Consider the following 24,453-nt stretch of genomic DNA (forward strand, 5'->3'; position numbering starts at 1 on the left):
AACACACTTATAGCCTTCAGTCAAATGACAATGCAAAGTAAAGAACAATCGCACCTATGCAGCAGAGTTTGTCCATATTGGGAAAAAATATATATAGGTGTGCAGTTTTTACTTTTTGTACTTTATGAGGATTGTACCCAAATAGACAAATTGAAAGAGAGAATAAAGGCTAATTTGGCGCGAAGCAAGCATGAATTTAAAATCTTACTAAATAAAAGCTCCAACTATAGTTAACTCATGATTTTACCTTTTATAGTTATAACTCATTCATCAATCTCAAAGTGCTCACACCACAACTGTAACTCAAAAATCACAAGATGGCAAATAATTATAACCAGAGGAACCTTAAAAAAATAAACAAATAAATAAACAAAATAAAGTAAAAGAAAAGAGAAAAGCAAGATGCAATGCCTTTACATGTAGAGATGTAAGATGAAGGATGATGTTATTAGCCAAAATTACTTTGATAACACTTCTAAGAATTTGTTCATTGTGAATTAAACTACTCCATCTAAATTACATTATAAACATTCCCCAAACTATGAACTTTTAAATCAATGAATTGTAAACCCACTTCTTGTAATGATCTTTCATACCAAACAAAAACAAAAAACTAATAATAACAAATTAATTAAAAAAAAACCAACAACAACAAAATGAAATATCATTACAAGAAGTGGGTTTACAATTGCTCATCTTACAAAATGAGCTTTTAAACATTGCTCAAGCTACGAACTTTTAAATCAGTGAATTGTAAACCTTCTTCTTGTAATAATACTAGTTGGACCCCAAGCGCTCCACGCATGGAAGTCGCACTACCGTGAGCGAAATGTATATTATGGAGCATATCAAGGAGTTACTTGCCCACATATGTATATATATATATATCTAGAAAGAGAGAGAGAGAGAACAATAAAACATGGGTTGACAATGATTTAAATGTGAATATAATGATACCAAAATTTCAGTTTGGCTCAAGCACATCGACAAATTGGCAGTGGCAATGGGAAGTGGAAAAACACAGTTTGTGTACAGTGTTCCAGCTTCCCATCAACAAAAGACAGACATCTAAATAAACTCCAAATTCAATTCCAAACCTATGAAGAATTCTGTCTCCCTTGTTTTGAAGTAGTTGGCGAAAAGTCTCTAGCAAAGCAACAACCATCGATGTTAGCCCCAGGACTTTCAGTAACTTGGAATGATGACTGAAATCTCTCCAGACCATTTCTATTTTGCTGCCCTATAAACAGAACAGGTGTTTCTGCAAAAATGAAAACACCACTCAAGAAATGGAAAGAGACAAAATCAACCATACAAATTGCAATATTGTATTATTTTCCCTTTCACACGTGGGTGACTATATCTATTAATGAAAGTCTAGCTAATAGACAAGTAAGCACAAAATGGTACAAAATTGAAATGGGCATAAGCTTGTTAGACCAAGAAGACTACTGGCATTTTTATCAATAGACGAGAACACAAAAAAAAATTCAGTAAGAAATCCCCTCAAAAAAATTATAATATTATTATTAATAAATTGAAATGAAGTTCTTAGTAGAAGAGGGGATAAAACAGAGGAAAGGTAAATCCAATTTTAGCCAGCTATAAAAAGGCAGACAAATACAATTAACATAAACTGCAATAGCTAACTCAAAAGCAAAAAAGAGAAGAATCCCATGTAACCGATTTCAGGTTATGTGTGGAAGCAATAAAAAGAAGCCAAAAATCCAATCCACTTTATTAAACATGTCATAGTTAATGATAGCCCCAACATTTAATTCAAAAACAAAGAGAAGAGAAACTAAACATCATTGAAACAATTGAATGATGAATGAGTGTCAAACAAAAAAAAAAGAAGACATTTTGATCATCACCCCAATTTCATTGTTGGATGGAAATGGATCATAAAGACTTACATCATGCAGCTACACCAATGGATATTGATTTTCACAAGCTTCCAATACTAACAGATAAAGGCCTTTTCCATTTTTTTTTTTTTCCCTTCAACATATGTGTGAAGCACCATAACCATAACACCAACCATGATGATAAAGTGAAATGCTCATGGACCCCAAGCTGGACATGTTCTCATTCGGAAAAAATTAAAAAAAAAAAAAAAAAACACCCCCGGCTTTACATGTTCTCCAGGCTAAGGGCAAGATTACTTTTGTTGTACTTGTTTATTTTATTATTCAATTTGTGTTTGTTGCTGAATTTGTGAGTTTTCCTTTCTTTTGTTCAAAGTGGAGCCTCTGCTCTGTCAATGATTTTTCTTTCTTGATGAATTTGGAACTGGGTTAGAGTAGTTGTTTTTGTTTTGTTCTTCAAACTTTTGCATTTTCATTGATTCTTTGAGTTGGAACCTTTGAAACGAAGCAATGAAAATCAATTGCACACCATCAATTTTCCATATTATAAACTTACATTCAAGCGATATGAAATAATATTATTTGCCAAGATGCAAAAAGACCAGCTCAGTATAATATTTTAAATATAATTACATGGGTAGTCTTGATTGGATTGGAAAGGTTCGTTCATGAGTTTTCTTTAAGGGCTTTGTTTTCATCTTTATGTTTTTGATTTTTTTTATAGGTATTTGTTTTCCTATATGTTTTTTATGATTATATTTTCTGCATACTGTTAAGCTCCTTTGTATGGATTTGTACTGATTATATTGTTTTTTGCTTGTTTTCTGAGTGCAATCTTATATAATACTTTGTGGAAAAAAAATATATATATATATATATATTTTTAAAGAATATAGCTGAATATGTTATGGAGTTGAGGCGAGACCTTAAACAAGGAAGTAAAATGAAGGTGATTTTTTGTAGGTGACCAAAGATGGCTAATCTATCATTTTCAACGACGACTTCATCATTTCTGAAGACTATATAAGCTCTTATATCTATTTTCTCTCACACACAATTATTTTAGAAATTCTTGTGGTTAATTTTTGAAAAGATGCCAATTAATCAAATTTTGAATTTTGAATTTCAGGGTACTGTATATGGGAAGAGGGTGATAGAACTGAGTCTGTTTGAGTTCCTTTGCTATGCCCCTCAAAGAGAGCCTGGTAAGGTGGGCAAGTCTCTCCTGAGAAAAAATAAGATGGCAAGATTTTAAGTTGGAATGTTGAGAGTGATGACTCACATTGTACACTTGAAGAAGCGTTTAATAATGTTAAAAAAAGAAAATGAAAAATGGAGGGATATTTCTAGTCAATTCTGTCATGATACAGTATCCAGGTGAAGTTCATTAAAAGCGTGTAGTCATTATGAAAAGAAAGATAAAAAATTGTTTTGTTAGATGTACAAACCTCTCCAGCTGGAAGACCAAGGTGTTCAGACCATAGCGCAAGGCGAAGACTTGAAGAAAATTTTCCTGCCTTCCAAGGCTTTCCTCCCATACATGAATCGACAAATTTTGTGTCTTCAATAAGTACACCAATCTGAATCAACAACATTTTTGTTAACAACCAAGAGATACTACTACAAAAAGTGGCGGAGATTTGAACATTAAAATGGAAGGGCATATCATAATTGATTGTGTAGTTTGTCAAAAAGTTGGAGTTGCTAAAGATCAAATTAAAACATTTGTTTGACGAGTGATAATATCAATAAATATACAACTATGTCTGTATATGTGTAACAATATCACATATACAAAGAGTCAAGATCAAGGTCCAACTGTAACCAAGCACCGCCCTAGAGTTATTAAAACAAAAGTAGCTTATAATCACAAGAAATAATGGTGAATACTTTGAAAAAAACTGCTATTAAACTAATGGAAGAATCAATAATACAGAATCATCAGCGAAGGCAAGGTGAACACTCCTAGGTAGGGGTGGGCTCGGGTCGGTTGCGGCCATGAAACCTCCAATCCGCCATCTACCCGCCAAATTGGCGGATTGAAGAAAATCAATCCGCATCCGTCCGCCAATCCGACGGATGTGAATTGAGCGGATTGGCGGTTTGGCGGATGGATGCGAATCGGTTTGGCGGTTTAATATTTTCTATTTATTATTTTTAGAGTTACATTTAAAAACTAAAAAATATATATGAATAATACGTTTATTTTTTTCAATTCAAAAAATATATTCAAGTTGAAAACTTTTTTTCAATAGAATATTTAAACTCTTTTTTAATTGAAAACACAAACATAATATTTAAACAAATTGAAAACACAAAGTCTTATAAATTACTAGGAGTGCTCGCGATTTCACGGTTTGGCGGTTCGGTTGCGGCCAAAAAATCTCAAATCCGCCATCCGTCCGCCAAATTGGCGGATTTGAGAAAATCAATCCGCAACCGTCCGCTCGTCATCACGCATCCGTCCAAAATGCGGCGAATTGATTCGGTTTAATCGGTTTTGGCGGATCGGTATATCCGTTGCTCACCCCTACTCCTAGGTTGGGTGCCTGAACTCCCTACTAAAAAAGCAAAGCTTCTTCCATTCACAGCTCATATCTAAGGATAAGAAATACTGCTCTGACCTCCGCAGCAATATTCAGTTTTTTGTGCCATTAATTAATCATAAAAAATTTCCAAAATATAAAAGCTAGAGACATACAAGCAAATCAGCTATTTTCTGTTATTGTGACTTACAGACAATATGTGTATAACAATATCACATTTACAAGAGTAACTATCAAGGTCCAACTGCAACCAAGCACCCTGCTAGAGTTATTAAAACAAAAGTAGCTGCACAGCAGTATAATGACAACAAGAAGCAAGGGTGATTATTTTTTAAACAAATTTTATTTAACTAATGGGAGCGATCAAAAAGACAAAAGCATTAATAAAGGGAAGGTGAAGAAAGAAAACAAGCTAGCAGCGTATGGGTGCCTGAATTCTCTCCCCAAAACAATTCCCTCATTCACTGTTCATAGCTAAGGATAAGAAATACTGCTTTGACTTCTATGCACTACAAGAATTTACACAATTGCCGACCACTTTTGCCGACCAAAAAAATTTTGGTCGCAAAAAAATGACATTTGGCGACCAAATATTAATTAGTCGTGAATGATCATTATTTTCGGCGACCAAATATTATTGGTCGCAGAAGGTTATATTTTGGCGACCAAAAAATGAGTTGGTCGCAGAAAGTGGTATGCTTTTGCCGACCAACTACAAATTTGGTCGCGGAAGGTCACATATTTTTTGGCGACCAAAAATTTGGTTGCTAAAAACTTATTTTTAGCAACCAAAAAAAATTAGTTGCCAAATTAGTACTTTTAGCGACTAATATTTTTGTCGCCGTTGATTGAAATTTGGCAACTAAAAAAAATTGTCGGCGAAGGGTACCTTTTCTGCGACTAATTTGATATTTTGGTCGCCAAAAATTTCTGAGGGAAATTTGAAATGTGGGGCGGGAAATCAGAAACACATTTTCATTTTCTCCTCTCTCATCTGTTTCTCTCAAACAAACAAACAAATATATCAAAATATGCCCACAATGTATATCCCTGTTTCTCTCACTCTCACTCTCTCCATCTGTTTCTGTTTCTCTCTATTATTCACACAAGCACAAACCCTAGACCACCATTCAAAACCACCACCACCAAAAATGTCTCACGCCGTGGTGGCGTCGCCCTATTTCCCCACCGTGAGGTCGGCGGCGAACTCACCAAGGCAGAGAGCAAACACGAAGAAGGTGACTAACACGAAACGAAACAGGAGCAGCGTTGGAGCAGCAGTGGGGTTCGGTGGAGAGATGAAGGAAGTTCGGTAGCAGTGCGTGTAGCCGCCTACACTCTACCATTGCTAATCCTCTCGATTTCAGACCTCTTTCATCAGGTAAACACGCTCTCTCTTTCTCTCTCTCTCTCTCTTGCTCTCGTTCCCCCAATTTCAAACCCTAACTATAATTTTTAACTTTTCAGATCTTTACCTCTCAAGAGTTTCCTCACCTTGAATTTGCTAAACCTGTAGTTTTTGTGATATGGGTTTGTTTGAATTTCACTTTTTCTTTTGTGAGTTTAGTTTGGTTTTATCATTGTGATTCTCTGTTCATGTTGTAATTTTGCTGTGTTCACAAATTCATTTGTGGGTTTTTATATATTTAGTTTTGCTTGTTTGATTGTTATCTGAGATTGGTCTGTTGAATTGTTATCAATTTAAAAATTCTAGTTTTTGAGATCGATGGGTTTATCAATGTCCTGTATAGAAAGATGTAATATGAACCCATAATGGGAATTGTAGTTGTTGAGTTACAAAATGAGCTGTTTTATACTCTTGAATTACTGCATTACAGTCTTGACATGTACTTCGCACCAAGCTAAGTGAATTAGGTATCATTTCTGGATATATTTTAATGTGATTGAGGAACTTTTTACCATAATGATAATGAAGTATAAAGTAATGATGAGGTACCCTGGCTTTTTGCCCAATGATTTTTGTGCGATACCTTGCTTGCTGTGCATGTTTTCAGTTTGTTTGCGTTTCCCATTTTTTTTCCATCAATTTTTTTGATTGTGCTTTATTAATTTTTTTACTGAAACAATTTAGGGTTAAGTATACTTTACCCATATGATTTAGGCCCAAAAACCTATAACTCTCTTCAGGTCTAGAAATCTACACATAGCTCCCATATGTTGCTCAATTGTGGGTGAGATGTGTGGTGGTGACTGCATTAGGATGAATTTTGAGAGAAAAATTAATTGTAATGCGCTTCTTTTTCTTTCATCTTCTTCCTCAACTATTCACAATCTCCCTCTCTTAGCCCCTCTTCGATAACAGCTCATCTATCATACTACTCATACCCATCTTCATCCTTTTTGTCAGAACTCCAAACTTCTAAAGGATTCCTCAACCCTCCATAAGGCAAGCAATTATAGGACTTAATAGAAAATCTATTTCCCATACTTCTATCTCATCCTATCCACCCTATTTGAAGGTACTGGAATCCCATTAAGGAGTTCAAGGACTAATTTTCTTGTTAAAAAATTGATAGATCAAGCACCTTGTCTCCTTTTCTGAAAATGATCCTACACTAAATTCTAAATGTTCTCCCCATATATGAGTATGTTTTTCTTTTCGTTTTTCTTTGGTATTTTTTTGGATGTTGGGCGGGGTTGCAGCAAGGTGTTGTCACCGATGCTTCTTTTCTGTTTTTGAGACTGAACTCTTGGAGTGCAGCCACTCCGTGCTGGTCAACTGTCTGCTTCACAGGAATCAGTATTATCTTTTACGAAATAGCTGTAATGTGCTTGATATCTGCTTTTTAGAAGTTTGAAGTTTTGAGATTTGTAATCTTGATCAACACCCTACTTATCTTGGAGCCTAATTATAATTAGTTGTCTGAAACCTCTGCCTAAGGATATGATCTGAATATTTTCAGGGGGGGAAAAGCACATTGGAAAACTGCCAAGTTTTACAGGTTTGGCTTTTATTTCCTTGTATTATTATTGCATTTGTGTGGTATCAGGTTTTGTTGTGTTTCTTCATAGCATGTTTTCTGTTATACAAGGCTGACGCATTTTTTTTTCCCCTTCCTGGAAGTAATGCTATCAATATATTAATGCAGTTCACTTCACTGAAGTGGTACAGTACCCAAAGTCACTCTCTTGTAACGGTTCAATTCATTGTGCATTTAGAATTTGGGGAAGGTTAGCTATATGACAAGTAATAGAGAAAAAGAAAAAGAAAAAGAAAAGATAATAATTTAAGATTGTCCATGTTTGCTTGAGGCAATTGCAACTGAAATGAAGTTTGCCTTGAATTTCCTGGTGGCTGTAAGGGATCTGTTTGGATGGTACAAGATATAATGTAGAAATTTATTGAATAGATTAAATAAAAAAAACTGTGAGAAAACATAAGAAAGAAGTGGGAATTGGTTTTTTATGGCCATACTTGGCTTTTGATGTGATGACAATCCATATGCTAGATGATGACATCACTTAGTGAAACAATGAATTCTAACTTCATTCTTGTCAACTGGGGTTATTTTATTGTCAAAAAGAAGCCAACTATCTCAATGCAACTTTCAAAAAGTACAAAAAGGAATTGAAGAGAATGATTGGTGACTAAGTTAAGCTCTTCATCCACTTGTTGATTCAAGCATGTCAATAGAAGTGTATTATATCCTGCATTTCCATAACATGCTTGTTATTTGTAGATGAATGTTTATCATTTTTTATAAAATTTCAAACTTTAATCAAACCTTACAATTCACAATCCATAAAATAGAATTTAAAATTACAATTTAAATCTTGATTTGACAACTGCATTCTTGAAAAAAAACTGGCACCTATGAATCAGTGATAGATTTTTTTTGAGCTCAGTTATCAGGGAAGGGGCAGATGCTGTCAAATTGGCGTGATGTATCAATCTATCATGATTTTATGACTCCTACAGTCATGACCTTACAGATTACGATCATTCCGTCTACTGGGTTAATCTTCAATGATATTATCATTCCCCTTTAGATCTGTGATGGTTCACTTGGGGCATTGCCTTGCAATCTTTGAGTTATTATTATATATTCTTTTCTTCTTTTGGAGTTAAATGCTTTATGGTGAGTATTTTTTCAAGTTTTGGAGATTTGGAGAGAGGGATTGGTAAGAGTTACGTTGGTTTCAGGAGCAGTGGCCCTTCATTCTGTTAGTCCATTCGGGATGAGGGACTTGGTGAACTTTTGAGCAGATGGCTATCCATAGTGACAGCATGTCATGCTCAGTCCTTTCTCTTTATGGTTTTCAGAAAATGTTTCTTTTGCTTCATAGTCTTTTGAGATTTTTGGGAACACTGTTAAAAACATTTTCAGAGAATGTAACAAACTCTTCCCTTTAGACACTCCTTATATTACTTGCTTTGGATATTATCAATTTGCTTGTGTTCGACACTCCTCTTTTAAGTAGGGTTGTAACAAACCGATCTGCTAGTGTTCGGTTCACTAAAAAGTAGTTCGAGACCTGCTTGTTTTGTAAACAGACCAAGTTTGAGTACATCTTAAAGCTGGTAATTTTGTAAACTTGGCTCAAACTAGACTTGATGAGCTTGTATGCAATCTATGGGCCAATTTTGAACCCATTTTGTAACTTGTTAGTCAAACTTGAACAAGTCACTACTCTCTCCGATTTGCCTCGTTTACTTTTACAGAAAGGGAATGAAATTTATGCGCTATGATATTTTAGGCAAGTTTGTGCTTGAAATGCACTTTAATCTACCAACTGCATAAAACATTAGATACTGTATTACCTTGGTAAGTACATTTTCTATGACATACTGAGAGCCTAAACAAAAGAGATCCATCCAAAACTTGATTAGGAGTTCGAAATATATATTTTTATGCCTAATGACACTTTCTTATATCAGGATCTGTTGCAGTTGCATTTTATTTTATTTTATTTTCTTCTAGAGTTGCATTTAGTTTGGAAATGACTTACTTAAAAATATATAAATAAATAAAAACATTAGGAAAAAAAGGACAAGAAGTTGGTCTGAAATAAATATAAGATTTTTTAAGACTTGCTTTATTATTTCTGCTCAAATTATATGAACACATTGAAATTTATTGTTGAAAGCAACGAAGACCATAATAACATTGTTTTCTGTGCTAATCGCTTTAATCCAACTATTTATTATCTAATGAGCTTTTTAATTTTTAATTTGGAGGATGGATTTTTTCTTTTTTCTTTTTTTTTTGGGATTGGATGTGCATATTCTCTCTGTAAAAAGGATGGATTGTGTTCCATTGAACTACTCTTGCTGCAGGCGACAGTTAATCGATCAAAGGGAAATCGAACCGAGATATCCAAAGAGGATCTTATCCAGAAAAGTTCATATTGCAGGGTTTCAGGTATTTGCATGTCCTGTAAAGTGTTCTTCCAGCTTTATTATTTGGAAGATATATCACAAATGAGTCGAGCTCAGCTCGGCTTGTTTGTAGCTTTAATCATAATGGCTGTGAATTTGAGCAGATATATCACAAATGGGTTTATCATTGTATTTGCTTCATGACAGGTTTTGACGTAGGTCCTTGAGGGAACAGGTTTTGACGTAGCTGTCTTTAAAATAGCTGTTTAAAATAGCTGTACTCAAATTTAGATTCTGATGCTGCATTCCAACTTCTCTCTTTTGACGTAGGTCCTTGAGGGAACAGGTTTTGATGTTTCAAAATTCCTAAACAAAGATGACGATATTGAGATGATATTTGGACAGCAGAGGGTGCGGCTCTACATAATTGCTGGTGTGAAAGACGATACCGCCTTTGCCCCACTTACCAAAAAAGAGATCAGTGTATGTTGCCTCTCCTCATCTAAAACTGTCCAGATTGTGAAAAAGATCACTTCTGTTGTATGTCTAGGGTCATTGAACTGAGTCCTTATCTTGTTTGTTTCTTGTTTGTAGTTCTACTATTAATAATTTGCTTCTAAAGTAAAAGAATTAAAAAGTCCCCTGTATATTTTCTATACATAGAGAGATCTAAATATATACACATAAACATTTGATATGTGTAACTAACAGTTTGGGTTTCTTTCTCCTTAATGGATGACAATGAAGGAGAAGAATAAGCTGACTGTAATAGCTGAATGGTTGGTTGAATGTTTTGTCCAGCTAACTTTTTTCCTGTATATATTATTTGTAGCAAATTTATATTTCAGCATATTTGGTCCCCAAATAACACCAGGATGAAACTACTTTGTTAAAAAAAAAAAAAAAAAAACCATATTTGGTAAAACAAACTCATTAAAAAATTCACAAACTCAACTGGTTCTACAATAAAATAAAATCAGAATCTAATCAAATCAGCCCCTTATAACCCCCCTTTGTTTTTTTTTTAGAAATTGAGCATCAGCCTTTCCTAAACACAATTTGGTCTTCTATTTTAATTGCATAACTTAGTCTATGAACTTTGGTGCTTACTATCACTATATTCACTAGATAATGTATGTTAAACGACAGTTTGAGAAACAATTTGGTTTTTCAAAAGTATTGTGTGACCTCTAAAGAATCCTGTTTTTCATCCCCCTTATTCAACAATTCTCCTAAAAAGATAATATATTCACCACTTCAAGAGGAACACTGAAGATTTTCCAGCACTCCACTAGATGGCAAAACCTCATGCTCATCATGCTTGGAGCATTGTCTTTGGTAGATAGAAGTGGTTGTTTTTAGGAACTTTTTAATAGTTGGAAGTGGTTGTTTTTAGGAACTTTTTAATAGTTACCTACTACAATAACAAAATGGATAAAATCTTGAAAGGAGTGTATGGCTTCTTCTAAATGTCAGGTTTAATGTTTTCTTCCTTTTTTTTTCCCTTTTGGCTGTGAGGTTACTCCTGAGGTTGGCAAAGAAAATGGAAGCCATTTACTTCTTAATGATCAAAACAAATACAGATCAATGTTGACTCGCACATATTCATCTATTTGGATGATTGGGGGCTTTATATTCATAATCCACATGGGCCATCTCTATATTTGGGCCATGGTCGTGGTTATCCAAATTTTTATGATAAAAGAGTTGTTCAATCTACTCAGGAAAGGACACGAAGAAAGGGACCTCCCAGGATTTAGGTTGTTGAATTGGTATGTTAAACCAGATTCCTGTCAATGTTCAACTGTCAACTGAAGTGTGGTGTTTATCTAGGAGAGCTATTCTTGGAGAAAGCTCATTAGTTAAATGAATGACAACTAATGAGCTTTTTCAATTTATTTAAATTCTAAGTGAACCAAATTTTGACACAATTGTATAATTTGTAACAAACATGTTGTATCTTTCAACGGCCAGCTTGTCCTTCTTTGCCCTGTTTTTGGGTTTCACTAACATCCAAAATTTCTGTCAATGATCTCCAAGTGAGTTTGATTGCTATATATGACAAATTATTTCTGTTTGCTTTTAATTTCAACAGGCATTTTTTCTTCACTGCTATGCTGTTTGTATATGGCAGCATTCTCAATGGGGATTGGTTGAAAATTTTATTTGCTGAAAATTTGATGCTGAAATTTCTGTCAATGATCTCCAAGTGAGTTTGATGCTGAAAATTTTATTTGCTGCCAATCTGCCTGCATTTCATGGGTATCTTTTGGGTCATAGTTGCTGTGAATTTTCTTTTCTATTCAATGGGGATTGGTTGATGGAAAAATAGTTCCAATTCAATTTTCAGCTTAAATTGAGTTCAGTATAGGGATTTACATTTTTATGGACTATATTAGTTAATGTGAATCTCTTACAGAATGTTTAGAGTTAGTTGATTGAATTTAAGGTTTGGGATGAAATTCTTGCTTATCTATTTGTGTCTGGACATCTATATAACAAAGCAGATTGTATCTTTAATGAGTATGAACAGATTGTATCGTTAATCAGTTTCTGAATCAGTTTCTAGAGCATTCATGTTAATCTTTTGTGAAGAAAAAAAAACCCAATGTAAATAGCTAAATTTCTGCAGTTGCTTCACTTCTGCTCTCCAGGTAAGATCCAACATAATTGTTCTTGCAATCTTCAATTGTTCTCTGTCAATTTTCTTCGAGTTTTGACAATTTTCCTTCAAATTGAATTCTGACAGATTGAAATCACACTTTGCTACTCCTTGGCATCAGCGGTATTCTTAAAGATATACTATCAGGTTCAGGCCTTGGGGGCTTTACTGGGACCAGGACGAAGTCAGTTGGACTTGGCAATCTTGTAATTTTGTTGGTTTATTAGTTTTGTCTTCTCTTCTGTAAACTTTATGAGTGAGTATTTTTAATTTTGCTTCACTTTTGATCTTTTAAGTTTTGTGTTAGTACGGCGGATTAGAGGTTCCGTGGCCGCAATCGATCCGCGCCCACCCCTAGCTAGTTGTCTCAATTCGATGCACATGTTTATAGGATTTAATTGATTTTTGCAAAGATACGGGTTTGCAATCCAGTGTTGCTGCCACTATCATGCTTCTCTGATAAATTTTCCAATTCTGTTTCTTTATTAGGTGCCTTACATCACTACTGCTTTGATGGATGCGAAGCTTGGCACGGAAGGGCGCAAGGATCTTTTTGATTGGCTATCAAGGCAACTTAGTGGATTAAGCAATTTTCCTGATGCTGTAAATTTGAATTATGTATTGTTTCAATTTGTTATGCTAGATGGATGTGACTTGTGAATGAAAACTTAGAATAGTTGTATTGTGTCGAATGTTAATGAATTATGTATTGTGTCGAATGTTAATGATTCAGTTAATTTGAATGATGCTTTAAAATTATAGGTTTATTATGGATTGAATGAATTATTAGGAATTACAGGTGTATTGTTTTCTTGCTTTGGCGATCAATTTAGTAGTCGTGACAAATAAATTATTTTTTTTTGCGAAAAATAACAATTGTCGACCAAGAGTTTTGGTCGCAAAAAATACATCTATTGCCGACCAAAACAGCTCTTGGTCGTGGAAACTCACTTTTGCCGACCAAAAGTTTTGGTCGCGAAAATTAACAAATGGCGACCAAAACCTTTGTTGGTCGCGGAATGTCACGATTGGCGACCAAAATTTTTTGGTCGCGGAATGTCACGATTGGCGACCAAAATTTTTGGTCGCGGAATGTCACCATTGGCGACCAAACTTTTTAGTCGTTGAATGTGATAATTGGCGACCAAACTTTTTGGTCGGGAAAATATCACTTTTCGCGACCAAAGTGTTTTGGCGACAAAATAAATTAGTCGCGGTAATTAAATATTTCGCGACCAAAAATTTAGTCGCGAAATCCAACTTTTGCCGACCAACCACAATTTTGGTCGCGAATTACTTTTGCCGACCCTCAATTGGCGACCAAAGTAGCGACCAAAAATATTGGTCGCGGATAACTTTTGCCGACCAAAAATTGACTTTTAGCGACCAATTTTTTTGTTGCCAAAAGTGTTAATTCTTGTAGTGATGCCATTAATTAATCATCGAAATTTTGAACACAATATAAAAGCAAGAGACATGGAATTCAAGCAAATAAACTACTCTGTTATGCAGTAAGTTGAGGCATTGAATTTTCCATTGTGAACCCCTAGGGTGATGGACGCGTAAGTTTATTAGTAGACATTTGGTTAACTAAATCTATGCTTTGTAGTGGAAATTAATAAGAACCTTGGAAAGAAATCTATACCGAGAACAATTGTCTGAACTAAATACATCTAGCCCTTCATTATTAGAGGAAAAATGAAAATAAATTTGCACCACCTCTCGCATGCGTGGATAAGGTGGCAAACAGAAGACAAATTTGAAAATTATCAATCCATCTGTGAAAGTTGTCTCCTCTCCAAACCATACTTCACATGATCCGTTTCCCAAATTTGGTTTTCTAGTTTTTGTATCTAATACCAAACAATTGAGCAGTCAAGGCAAGTTTGTAATAAGGTAGTAAACAACTTCTCCCAAAAACAAAGTAAACAAATCGAGGGGGAAAAAAAAAAAGAAACATAAGGAACGTTCTTATAGGAATTTTAGTGAACACCTGGCATTCTTTCATCAATAGGGTCAACGAACTAGAGAATCACTCTCTCCAAAACCAAAGTAAAGAACGTAATTATTGTGTCTCAACTAGAGAGGAAACAAAAAATTTTAGACACTTCACAGGTATTCAATTTATTGATGCACAAATGGATTAAGAAATACCAGAGGGAGTAACACTATGTTTGGGAACTAAGGAGAGAAAAGAAAAGAAATGATTACTTAAGTAATAAGAGAAAAGAAAAGAAAAGAAATTGTACGGGGAGGAAATAATTCTCCTCGTATAATCCTGTTGACCAAGTCCGCGCTCCTCCGTACGACGTCGCTTTGTCACCTGAAAACACAAACGTGAGCTAGCCGGCGGGTGTGTGCCGGAAACCTCTCCGATGCCTAAGTCAGAAAACTTGACAAATAGACAAAGCTCTAAGTTCTCAGAAAGATTGTGTTCAATTACCTCCTCCAAGGTGACGTTTGTAGGCTTTTATAAGTTTCCCGTGGCACAATCCTAGTAGGACTTGTACTTCTCCATGCAGAGTCCTCCTAGGATTCATTCTCCTAAGGATAATGCTTATCCTTTTACACCCTCCCCACTGCTTAAACCAAGTGGGATGGTTTTCTTCATGGCCGAACTATAACATGACCGAAATAACACTGGCTCTGCTGAGCCACATAGAAGGCCGAACTATCCTTAGCTCGGTCTTCTCCTCTAACTCATTACTTCGGCTGCCCTTGTTCAACCTTGGTGTGCTTAGGTCAACCTTCCCAGTAACAAGTTCTGACCGACCTAACCATAGTATGTGACGACCGGACTAATCCCGAAACCAGCCTTCCCTGTACATATCGCGACCGGACTAATTCTGAGACCGGCCTAACTCCAAGTTGCCTCCGACCGGAGTAGCTTTATTCTTCCTTAGGCCGAAGTAACTATTTCTTCTTTGAACCGGAGTAATCTCACCTCTATGGGCCGAAGTTACACTACGGCTTTTTATCGATTCCTTCACACTTTGGGCCGCAGGGCCCAACTCACAGCTCGGCCCAATTCTTTCCCAAAAATTACCCTCTCAATTGCCCCTTAATTCCATCTGCATAGCATGATTGGGATTACCTGTCCAACAGCCGAGCTGGCGTCGTTTCGAAGCTTTTCCGGCCGAACTAAAAACTCTTGAACTTTCAAGCCGAGCTAATTTTACTCCGGGCCCCGTCTTGTCCGGTCAAAAACGTCTCTTCAATCATAGCGTCTGTAACGCTTCCCATTCCAGTGACACATGGCAGGTTCTGATAAGCCGTGGCCAACTGTTACGCCGTCCTGCAGAAATTTCGTACAATTCCCGCCTCTTTTTGCCGCCTTTTTTCTCTCTCCCTTTTCACAAAACAGCCTTTCTCTTTCTTGAATCACTTCACCTTCTATTCTTCACTTTCTCTTCTCCCTTGCTTCCTGAGTCTTTGAGTTTGCTGTGTACGTGCCTCCATTGCTGCCACCGTCTCCATCTCTAGCTTCTCTCTTATACAGGTAAGCAAGCCTATCCTTCTTGCTTTCTTTGTTTTCGTACTTTGCTTTCCATGCTCTGTATGTTTTTTGAAAACAGTTTGTCCATTTCTGATTCGCTTTTGTACTTTTACGGAGAAACTATTAGAACTCTATGTATATGTCATATACCCTAGAGAAAAAATTTCGATTTTGATCCAGAATCACGTCCCGACCGAACTTGGATACTGTCTGTGTCATGTATGTGAATAGATTCAGAACATAACCGGACTAGAACTTGTAGGAATATCAGTAGTTTCTTCTGACCCACTCTAGTCAAGATAGGATCACCGAACAAGCTTGCTCATACCGAACTAGGTACTTCGGTCTATAACCGAGCTAAGATTTTGGGGCCAAGCCGGCTTTCTTAGTTCTTAAACCGAACTCAGAAAGCCGCCCCTAGGGGCTCAGCCGGAGTAACTTTCCTCACATCACAACCGATTTAGGCCTTGGGACTAAACCAGCTTTCTTAGATTTTTAGACCGAACTCAGAAAGCTGCCCCTAGACGTTAAACCGGTCTAAACTGCTCGAAACCGAGCTAAGAAACCTTCTGATGAGCCGAGGTAGAACCAGCCCGCTAAACCGAAGTAGGATTTGTATATCTTGCTTATAATTTGTAGCGCGGTCCAACGATCTGTGCTTAACCCCTTTGTTTTCTACTTTGCAGACTTAGGTTGCCCAGGCACTCCCGCGTGTGCTCAACCGAGCTACTGAGCCTAGTTTTGGTACCGAAATAATTTATTCATAAATTATACAATAAATGGGTAAGTATAGATATTTAGTCGAAACCCCTGGTGGCCTGGCCGAATTTAGGCAAGATTACCAGATTCCTGATGATGTCCATCTGGCGTTGGCCAAAAAAGATGCTACCCCCTGGAACAATGAAGGCTTTGTGCCTTTTACCCTTCAATCCATAATAGAGACCGGACTACGGTTTCCTGTCCAACCGCTAATCTGCGAATTTCTTAGACAGACTAGGTTATGTCCCACCCAACTATCCACCAATACATACCGTATTATCATGGGGATAGCCGCATTAAACCACCAAACCGGACTGAATCTTGGTCTAGCCGAGATCTTTCATCAATACTCTATCGGCTCAAAGAATGCTGGGTGGGTCTACTACCTTAGAATTCGCCGCCGCCGAGAGAAGATAATCAAGCACACTCCGGACAAAGATCTTAACGATGACGATTTCTTTTGGGTCTCTGGGAACTTTGAGGATTTTCAAGCTCAAATTCCTGGCCGACCTATAAATTGGAAAATGGGAGAGCCTGGTAATTTTACTTCGGTCTTCTGCTTTGTAAGTTATCTCGGTTGTTTAGTCTGTTAGCCGAACTAACACTTCTCTCTTTTTTGCAGATTTTGCCCATCTCCATTCCCTGTATAGCTATCCTAACCTCGGAGTCTTGCGAGCCGCTTTTCGGGTTAAAGAAAGGGATTGGGCCAAGCTTCTAAATTTCGAACCGACCTACCGTTACAGCGGTCGACGGAAAGCAAAGGTGACTGACTTCCTTCTTGAAGAGGCACCGGAACCGGACCCAACTTTGCCCGAGATAAGACTTGTCCCTCTGACCGCAGAAGAAGAGATGGCGAAAAGGAGCAGGGTCAGGGCCCTTCTTACCGAAACAGCTAGGCCCGAAGTGGCGCCTCCCAGCCAACCGCAACCTGCTGTTGTCGCCCTTCCTTCCCAACAGCCATCCTCTTCCCGCCGAACCAAACGTGCCCGAACTTCCGAACCCGAACGAGTTCTGATTGATGAAGAAACTCCTATTCAGCCGAGCTTACCACCGAGCCCCCAACCGGAGTCTTCCGACCGAACTATCGGCTGCTGGGCACCGAAACTAACCTTCAACGACCGAGTCATTCTAGACACAGACTCGGTCGTTGCTGAGAAAGACCACCTGTTGGCCATCAACCTGGCCAAGAGCGTGTGTCTGCCCAAAGACATGGAACATCACCAAAAACAGTTAACCACCGAGCTAAAGTCCATCCGGTCTGCTACTAAATCCATGATTCTGGTTAGTGACTTCGGTTGCTTTTTTGTTTATGTTTCTTTTTCTTTTTAACTCTTTCTTCGGTTAAAGGGAAGTTGTTTGCTTTGTCAGGCCATTCAAAAGAACCAAATCACCCACAGGAGAGTACTGGAGCTGAGGAAAGTGACCAGGCAAGCGGCGGCCGAGGCAGAGGCGAAATCGGCCGAACTAGAGTCGGCCAGAAAGGAAATGGCCGAACTCCGAGGTGAGGTCGGTCGTTTGACCGGAATGGTTAGTTCGGCCGAGACCGAAAAGCAAAAGACTGCCATTGTGCTGAAGGACAAGTACTTGCGTGAGCTGGTAAAGCTTGAAAGAAAGAAAGACGCCGAAATGAAGGAGAAGGTGAAGGAGGCTGAGAAACAAGGTTTCAAGAGGGCAGAGGATGCTTACGCCCAACAATGTGACGCTGCAAAGGAGCTGTTCTTCAAATGCGGCTGGAGGGCGGCAGTGGAGAAGCTCGGTCAAGATCAGCAGACCGAGGTCTTCAACCCTCCAGATTATTTTATACCGAAGTCCCTGGCGGAGTACGCGGCTGCTCTGCAACAACAGTTTTTGGAAGGCTCTGACTCTGATGATGCCTCTGATGAAGATACTCCGGCCGAAAATGTGGACCAGCCAGTTCGGTCGGTGCCCACTGCTGAAGACCTAACTGTTGATCCTCCCAGTGGAACCGTAGCCGAAGTGGCTCACCCTAGTGTGAATGAGCTCCCTCCGGAGACCGGTCTTCAAGTTGATGCCGATGCGGTTTTCGACGCTGAAATTGATGAACTTTTCTCTTGACTTTTTTACTTTTTCTCCTTTGTAACCGAACTAAGCCCTCTTGTAATGACTTCTCTTTGAATGAAAATTTTACTTCTCTTTTTCCGGTTATTGTGTGTATGCTTGCGTTTGTAATGTCTTCCTTTCACTCCAAGTGTTATTTCGGTTTTTGGTTGGTTAAACTATACTTATCAGCCAACCACTCCTTAGCCGACATAATTACTTCGGCTGAGGAGTATTAAGTGTTGGTTTATTCCAGCCAACCACTCTTCAGCCTTGCACTTACTTCGGCTGAAGTGTAACAAGTGTTGGTTTATTCCAGCCAACCACTCTTCAGCCTTGCACTTACTTCGGCTGAAGAGTTACAGGTGTTGGTTTATTCCAGCCAACCACTCTTCAGCCTTGCACTTACTTCGGCTGAAGAGTTACAGGTGTTGGTTTATTCCAGCCAACCACTCTTTAGCCTTGCACTTACTTCGGCTGAAGAGTGACAAGAGTTGGTTTATTCCAGCCAACCACTCTTCAGCCTTGCACTTACTTCGGCTGAAGAGTAACAGGTGTTGGTTTATTCCAGCCAACCACTGTTCAGCCTTGCACTTACTTCGGCTGAAGAGTTACAGGTGTTGGTTTATTCCAGCCAACCACTCTTCAGCCTTGCACTTACTTCGGCTGAAGAGTAACAAGAGTTGGTTTATTCCAGCCAACCACTCTTCAGCCTTGCACTTACTTCGGCTGAAGAGTTACAGGTGTTGGTTTATTCCAGCCAACCACTCTTCAGCCTTGCACTTACTTCGGCTGAAGAGTAACAAGAGTTGGTTTATTCCAGCCAACCACTCTTCAGCCTTGCACTTACTTCGGCTGAAGAGTTACAGGTGTTGGTTTATTCCAGCCAACCACTCTTCAGCCTTGCACTTACTTCGGCTGAAGAGTAACAGGTGTTGGTTTATTCCAGCCAACCTTTAAGTTAGTTTTTCCGGCCAACTTATAGTATTTGGTTATTCCGACCAAATGTCCTGCAGCCCGGATCCTTATCCTGGGCTTAGGAAGGGTGTTGGTTTAATCCACCCAACCTCTAAGTTAGTTTTTCCAGCTAACTTAGAATAACATGTTTGCAATAAACTTAGTGTCTAAAGCTAACTTTTACAAAGAATAATTTGTGCTAAAAAGAATTGCTCATTTTATTGAAGGAAGAGAAAATTACATGTTTGAAAAAGAAAAGCTAAAAGTAAAATAACTTGAGATTGGTCGTATTCCATGGCCTAGGGATTGCCTTGCCATCCTTGTCTTCTAGGTGGTATGCCCCTTTGCCGGCTAACCCAACCACCTTATAGGGACTTTCCCAATTGGGGCCTAACTTGCCGTCTCCTGGGACCAAGGTGTTTCCCATTACTTTGCGCAGTACCCAATCGCCAATTTTGAATTGTCTAGGATGAACCTTTTTGCTGTATTTTTTGATTAACTCTCGTTGGTATGCGGCGATGTGGACCAACGCTCTTTCTCTTCTTTCTTCTGCAAGGTTGAGTTCTAAGGCTATGGCTTCTCCATTTAAGTCTGGATCAAAATTTTCGCTTCGAATTGTGGGGAGGCCAACTTCTAGTGGGATCACCGCTTCCATTCCATATGCTAAGGAGAATGGTGTTTCTCTTGTTGATCGCCGAGGTGTGGTGCGGTAGGCCCATAAAACATGAGGAAGTTCATTTGCCCACTTGCCTTTTGCTTTCTCTAGCCTTTTCTTTAGTCCATCCAAGACGACTTTATTTGATGCTTCAGCCTGCCCATTTGCTTGAGGATACGCCGGTGTGGAATTGTAGAACTCTATCTTGTATTCTTCACAAAAGCTTCTGAAGATTCTGCCGTCGAACTGAGTTCCATTGTCTGAGATCAGTGCTTTTGGTATGCCAAACCGAGTGATAATATTTTGCCAAACGAACTTCTTCACATCTTTTTCTTTGATTGATGCCAATGCTTCTGCTTCCACCCATTTTGTGAAGTAGTCTGTTGCTGCGAGAAAGAATTTTCTGCCTCCGGGTGCTGTTGGAAGTGGTCCTACTATGTCTAAGCCCCACATTGCGAAAGGCCATGGGCTAGTTAAAGGTAGGAGTTCTCTTGCTGGTTGATGTATTTGGTGCGCGAATTTCTGGCATTTTTCACACTTCTTCACATATTTTTCTGAGTCTGCTTGCATATAGGGCCACCAATATCCTTGTGAAATAGCCCTGTAGGCGAGCGACCTTCCCCCTTGATGACTTCCACATACCCCTTCGTGTATTTCAAACAGGAATGCTTCTACTTTGCTGGGATGAACGCACTTGAGGTAAGGCCCAGAGAACGACTTCTTATATAATGCCAAAGATGGAGATAGCCAAAACCGCTGCGACTTCGCCCTTATTTTGTTGGCTTCTTTTTTCTCTTCTGGTAGGATGCCGTCTTTTAGGAACAGGATGATGGGATCCATCCAAGAGGGCCCTAATTCTGCGCAATATACTTCTTCTGCTTCGGGGTCTTCTATGCTTGGTTTTGGTAAGAAGTCGACGAGTAATGGATGAGGGATTGATGTATCTGCCATTGAGGCAAGGCCTGCTAGCTCGTCCGCTCGGCTGTTTTCCTCCCTGCCAATTTGTTCTATCCTTACCACATCAAACTTCTTGATCTCCGTTCTGACTAGCTCTTGGTACTTGGCCATTCTGTCATCCTTTGCTTCGTATTCGCCAGAAATTTGGTTTACCACCAGCAGTGAGTCACTGTACACCATTAGTTCGGCTGCTTTCATGAAGTGTGCCGACTTGAGTCCTGCGAGAAGCGCCTCATACTCCGCTTCATTGTTGGACGCTGGGAAGCCAAGGTTGATTGCTTGCTCTATAACCAGGCCGTCTGGAGAGATGAGGACTATGCCAAGCCCTGTACCATGTCGGTTGGATGCTCCATCCACAAAGAGCTTCCACATCTCTCCAACGAATAGTTTCCAGCAGGTGGAAGGGTCAGACGATGCCGTGGGGTCAAGGATGGTGTTTTCTTCAAAGTCCATATTGGCTGTCTGCCCTTCGTCCTCTGTTTGAACTGCTGGTGAGCCTTTGTTCGTCTCTTCCTTGTGGTCCTTAATGTAGTTTGCCTTTGTGCTTGATGGACTACCTTTCACTAGGGGTTGCGCTATTCCGGCGTCAACTTCCGTCCCTAGTTCGGTTGGACTACCTTCCACTAGGGGTTGCGCTATTCCGGCGTCAACTTCCGTCCCTAGTTGGGTTGTGTCAGTCAGGTCGACTGGGCAGATATGATGACTTCCAGGAGTAAATTCCGCGACGAAGTCCGCCAAAGATTGGGCTTTTATTGCTGTCTTGGGTTGGAATTTGATGTCGAATTGTCCTAACTCCACCGCCCACTTCAAAATTCGCCCACTAAAGTTCGCCCTTTCAAATAGAGCTTTTAGTGGAAAGGCCGTGAGGACAACTATGGTGTGGGCATGAAAGTAGTGCGCCAATTTTCTGGATGCCATCATTAATGCTAATGCTAGTTTCTCCAATGGTAAGTACCTTGTTTCGGCTCCCAACAATGTCTTGCTGACATAAAAGATGGGCAAGTGTTGTATTCCTTCTGCACGAACCAACACTGCGCTGACTGCGTGTTGAGAGACTGCTAGGTACAAAAAGAGTTCTTCACCAGGTACTGGAGTAACAAGTAGTGGTGGGGAAGACATGTATTCCTTCAAGCTTTCCAGAGCTCGGTCGCATTCTTCATCCCATTCAAACTTGGCCTTTAAAGCTTGGAAGAACGGTCGTAGTCTGTCCGACGATCTGCTTATGAACCGGTTGAGTGCAGCCGCCATACCAGTAAGATGCTACACTTCTTTGACTGAGTTTGGTCTCTCCAACTCCTGGATTGCTTTGATCTGAGTGGGGTCGGCTTCTATACCTCGGTTGGTCACCAGGAAGCCCAAGAATTTGCCAGATCCAACTCCGAATGCGCATTTGGACGCATTGAGGCGTAGCTTGTGTTTCTTCAGGATCTGGAACATCTCGTCTAGGTCTTTCAGATGGTCATTCTCATCCTTGCTTTTGACCACCATGTCGTCGATGTACGCCTCCATTGTTCTGCCTAACAATGGTTCAAACATCTTGGTGACCATCCTTTGGAATGTCGCCCCTGCGTTCTTTAGGCCAAAGGGCATGACCTTATAGCAATATAACCCTCTTGGTGTTGTGAAGGAAGTGACCTCCTGGTCTGGTTCATGCATGGCGATCTGGTGGTAGCCTCTGTATGCATCCAAAAAGCTAAGTCGGTTATGTCCTGCTGTTAAGTCCACCAGTTGATCTATCCTTGGTAGAGGGAAGCTATCTTTTGGGCACGCTTTGTTGACTGTTTTGTAGTCGACGCAGACACGCCATTTACCATTCTTTTTTGGCACTACGACGGTGTTGGAGATCCATTTTGGGTAGTGCACTTCCCTTATCGCTCCTGCCTCCAACAGGTTGCCTACCTCTTCTGCCACTATTTCGGCGTGGTGGAGCGCCGATCTGCGTGTGCGTTGAATGACTGGTCTGGCGGATGGGTGGACATTGAGTTGGTGACTGATGAAGTTTGGATCAATGCCTGGCATGTCGTACAGTGTCCAGGCAAACACTTCGATATTAGAGGTCAAGAATTCCATGACCTCTAATCTCTCAGCGCTGGACAATGATGAGCCAAGCAAGAAGAACTTATCCGGGTTCTTCTCATCTATTTTTACCTCCACCAAGTCTTCCACCGCTTTCTGATCAGCTTCTTTACCGACGTCTGCGAATAGTCCATTACTCTCTGGTTCTTCCACCGAATGAACGTATCCTTTGGCAGCTCGGCTTCCATTTGCTGTGGCGATGCACTGTTTTGACATGATCTGATCGCCATAGACTTCTTCAATTATACCGGCGTCATTGGGGAACCGCATTACCTGATGGTATGATGACGCTACCGAACGCATGGCATGCAGCCATGTTCTGCCCAAGATGATGTTGTAGGTGGAGGGGACCTTCAATACCCAGAACTCCACCTGTTTTGATACACTTCCTGCTCTGACTGGAAGGATTATTTTGCCGACAGGCCACTCTGGCATGGAGTTGAATCCAATCAGGGGAGAAACTGCAGGTGCCAAGTCTTTGTCTTGCAGCTTTAGTTGTTTGAACGTGTCGTAATACATGATCTCACATGAACTACCCTGGTCAATCAGAATCCGCTTGACGTCAAAATCCTTGACTCGGAGAGTGACGACCAGGGCATCATTATGGGGGCAGTAAATTCGTTCTAAGTCCTTATCCGAAAAGGACATGACATTTGTTGCCTCTGTTTTCCCCTTCTTGGCGGCAGGTTGGGTACTTAACACTTCTCTAAAGTGCTCAGCCTTCTTGATTGAACCTCTGAGCTCGCATACGCGCTCAGGTTCAAAAACTCCATGGATTACATTGATAATGCCTTGTGGTGGTGCATCGTTTGGCATTCTATTGGGATGGTCATTATGATCTTGGGGGGCCGGCTGCACTCCTCCTTCAATGTATTCGTCCAAGTGGCCCGCTGCCACCAATTCTTCCAAGTGCTGTCTTAGTGGCGTGCAATTCTCAGTTCGGTGCCCCTTTTCTTTGTGGAAAGTGCACCGTGATCTGTCATCGTAATTCTTCTGGCCTTCCCCTAGCTTGGCTGGCCACTTGACAAAAGGCTTGTCTTTTATTTCGCTCAGAATCCGATATATTGGTTTTTTGAAT

The 24,453-nt window shown here is 39.6% G+C and overlaps 3 long non-coding RNA genes across 4 annotated transcripts; 2 read left to right on the forward strand and 1 right to left on the reverse strand.

The window, feature by feature from the left end:
* Nucleotides 1–907: 907 nt before the first annotated feature.
* On the reverse strand, nucleotides 908–3,455 carry LOC114282235 (uncharacterized). The gene is made up of 2 exons (XR_003636170.2): nucleotides 3,317–3,455; nucleotides 908–1,261 (listed from the first exon to the last, which is right to left on the reverse strand). It is a non-coding gene; the product is annotated as an uncharacterized LOC114282235 (long non-coding RNA).
* A 1,828-nt stretch (nucleotides 3,456–5,283) lies between these two features.
* On the forward strand, nucleotides 5,284–11,054 carry LOC145813562 (uncharacterized). 2 transcript variants are annotated; one of them, XR_014356709.1, is made up of 5 exons: nucleotides 5,284–5,795; nucleotides 7,339–7,377; nucleotides 9,714–9,798; nucleotides 9,963–9,990; nucleotides 10,086–11,054. It is a non-coding gene; the product is annotated as an uncharacterized LOC145813562 (long non-coding RNA). The 2 variants fall into 2 exon arrangements; XR_014356710.1 differs by lacking the exon at nucleotides 9,963–9,990.
* An 82-nt stretch (nucleotides 11,055–11,136) lies between these two features.
* LOC145813391 (uncharacterized) lies at nucleotides 11,137–13,200 on the forward strand. The gene is made up of 2 exons (XR_014356402.1): nucleotides 11,137–12,673; nucleotides 12,907–13,200. It is a non-coding gene; the product is annotated as an uncharacterized LOC145813391 (long non-coding RNA).
* The last annotated feature ends 11,253 nt before the right edge of the window (nucleotides 13,201–24,453 follow it).

The sequence above is a fragment of the Camellia sinensis genome, chromosome 15 (assembly GCF_055761805.1).
Source record: "Camellia sinensis isolate YWXY chromosome 15, ASM5576180v1, whole genome shotgun sequence".
Lineage (NCBI taxonomy): Eukaryota > Viridiplantae > Streptophyta > Magnoliopsida > Ericales > Theaceae > Camellia > Camellia sinensis.